The sequence below is a fragment of the Amphiprion ocellaris genome, chromosome 2 (assembly GCF_022539595.1).
Source record: "Amphiprion ocellaris isolate individual 3 ecotype Okinawa chromosome 2, ASM2253959v1, whole genome shotgun sequence".
Lineage (NCBI taxonomy): Eukaryota > Metazoa > Chordata > Actinopteri > Pomacentridae > Amphiprion > Amphiprion ocellaris.
In genome coordinates this window covers 24,346,240-24,348,817 of record NC_072767.1, presented here as the reverse complement: position 1 = coordinate 24,348,817, position 2,578 = coordinate 24,346,240, and the positions used below count along the sequence as shown (strand labels likewise).

The window sequence follows — 2,578 nt, the reverse complement described above, 5'->3', positions numbered from 1 at the left end:
CATGTCCTATGTTCAGAAGAAGTTAAAACCAGAACATCTTTTACAACCAATTGCAGTGTTGGGAAGATAGTTACTTTGCCTATTTTGTCTCCCCTCTTTGCGAATACAGTCTGGTGGAGGGTAATTGAAAACAGAGAACTTTCGTGAGAGAGAAAGTTTGACTGAGGCTCGAAGACTGGGGATCTGCCAGGAGCTACTGCAAGGGACTACATTAAGTCCATTCACGCGGGGATTTTGCACAGAGACCTGAAGCCTGAAAACATTTTGTTTGGTAAAAAAAATGAATAAATTGTTTAGTCATAGCCATAAATATCTGGTAGAATGTGTTTATTATCCAATTTTTCATTAGACATGATAGTAAAGATGATGTTATTTTGTGGATATTGCATTAAGCAGTACATGTCTAAGGATCATTTTCAATATTCTACAGATATCAGCAACAAACTGTTTATCGCAGATTTTGGAGCAAACAGAAAACTGGATTTGGCACAGCCAACGTTGCTGTCTCAAATGGCTGGATCTTTTTCTTGGTCAAGTTATGAGGATGTTGGAGGCATACAATACAAGTACAAGAAAGAGTCAGATATCCAGGTAAGTTCATGATGGAAATGAGATTGACATTCAACACAATGCTAACAGTGATTAGCCAGGGAGTGTCTGTGATGTAGTGATGGATTCATCTTCTCACACTGAAGATGATATATCTGTCATTGAAATGGTAATTATGGATTAATTTTTTTTGGCCAGGGCTGGTAAATATTGATTTTAACTATGTGCTAAAACTACAAAAAAATGTTGTGAGATAATTTATAGCATTCATTTTCTTACTCTTTTTTTTGTATTTCAGGAAATAGAACCACAGATCTCCCTTTCCCTTGATATGTCAGAGGAAGAAGATGATGATGATGATGAACCAACAGAAGTAGATGATGAAGTAACCAAGAAAGTCATCAGAAAAAAGCAGTTAAGACTGGGATGAAAAAGGATGAAAATGTCCTTGAATGCAGTTTGAAGGGTATCCAAGTGAAAATGTCCTCAAACACCGCACACAAACATGTCTACGACAAGAAAAATTACTGCTTCTATTGTCAGAAGCCTTTCGGAAAAGTTTCAAGACACCTGATGCGAAAACATCAAGATGAAGTTGACGTTGCAAAGGCACTTGCACACAAGCAAGGATCCACAATGCGCAGCCTTCTTCTGAGCAAAATATGGAATGAGGGAAACTACCGAAATAACTGTTCAGGCCTATCCTCTGGTTAAGGACAAATAGTACCAAAAAAACAAACAACCTACATGTCATCAGCAACAGACCATATACCATGCCAGTTTTGTTTGGCTATGGGGGGGGGGGGGGGGGGGGGGGGGGGGGGGGGGGGGGGGGGGGGGGGGGGGGGGGGGGGGGGGGGGGGGGGGGGGGGGGGGGGGGGGGGGGGGGGGGGCGGCCTCTTTTTGTGAGATTATGAGTTTTTTTCTGTTATAAACTGTCTTGACAGTTTATTATGTAAAAAACCATTAGTTGTGCTTTTTACTGTTTTATATTTGTGACTGTAGGCAGGTGTTATGTGACAGCTATTGCTATTACAAGCAGTTAGGTAGAATACAAAACATTAGTGAAATGTAATGCTTTTCTTTTTCCTTAAAAAAATACTTATTCCATCTGCTTCTAAATAGCATTTAAATAGATAAAGTTTGAAAATGGTTGGAATATGCTCTGAAATTGAACCTTAGTATATTATGACAAAAATATTGAATCCAGTTATGTTTGAAGATACTGATTCTGTAAGTAACCCATCAAATATACCATCTCATCTCAAACTATGTTGAAGTTTACATTTTTGATTTCCCTCAAAAAACACCTCAGACTAATGTCAATCAGCCAACTTGCATTTACAGTCGAGAAAGGTTATAAAAACACCATCTTAGGACTTTGTAATGTCCAGGATTATTGAATTGAACATGACTCATCTCTTAGTTGAATCATTGATCAGGCATATATCCTCTTCTGTTCTTACACACACATGCAGGAGTGTGAACATCGCTCCATGCTATCTAAGAGGGAGTCTATGTCATTCTATGCCATCAAAGAGGGGACTCTTATCATTCAGTACCATCCAACAGTGGACTTTTTTTCCTTCTTCATTTAATTCTAACAGACATTTTCAAAAGGTTTTTATGCATTATTTATTTTTTTAATACTTATTGTGTATTGTAAAAAAACTAATTAATTTGCTGTCAGTATCCCCAATTGATTATTTCCGTTTATACGCAGTCGTGGCGAATGCCATGTACTAATATAAAAACACTGCAGCAGTTTCTAGCAATGATGTGATGCTACATGTAAGCTCTGTACCTTTACAACACTTAAGGTTACACATTAGCAGGAAATTAGGTTCAAGCTTTCTGTTCAGTCATGTTAAACTTTGTGTTTGTTAGTTATTATAATCTAATATATTAAATGTAGGGCTGCACAGTGGCGTAGTGGTTAGCACTTTCGCCTTGCAGCAAGAAGGTCCCTGGTTCGCGTCCCGGCTTTCCCGGGATCTTTCTGCATGGAGTTTGCATGTTCTCCCTGTGC

The 2,578-nt window shown here is 38.7% G+C and overlaps 1 long non-coding RNA gene across 1 annotated transcript; it reads left to right on the top strand.

Moving 5' to 3' along the window:
- The first annotated feature begins 228 nt into the window (after nucleotides 1–228).
- On the top strand, nucleotides 229–1,351 carry LOC129350985 (uncharacterized). The gene is made up of 3 exons (XR_008604595.1): nucleotides 229–271; nucleotides 431–591; nucleotides 848–1,351. It is a non-coding gene; the product is annotated as an uncharacterized LOC129350985 (long non-coding RNA).
- The last annotated feature ends 1,227 nt before the right edge of the window (nucleotides 1,352–2,578 follow it).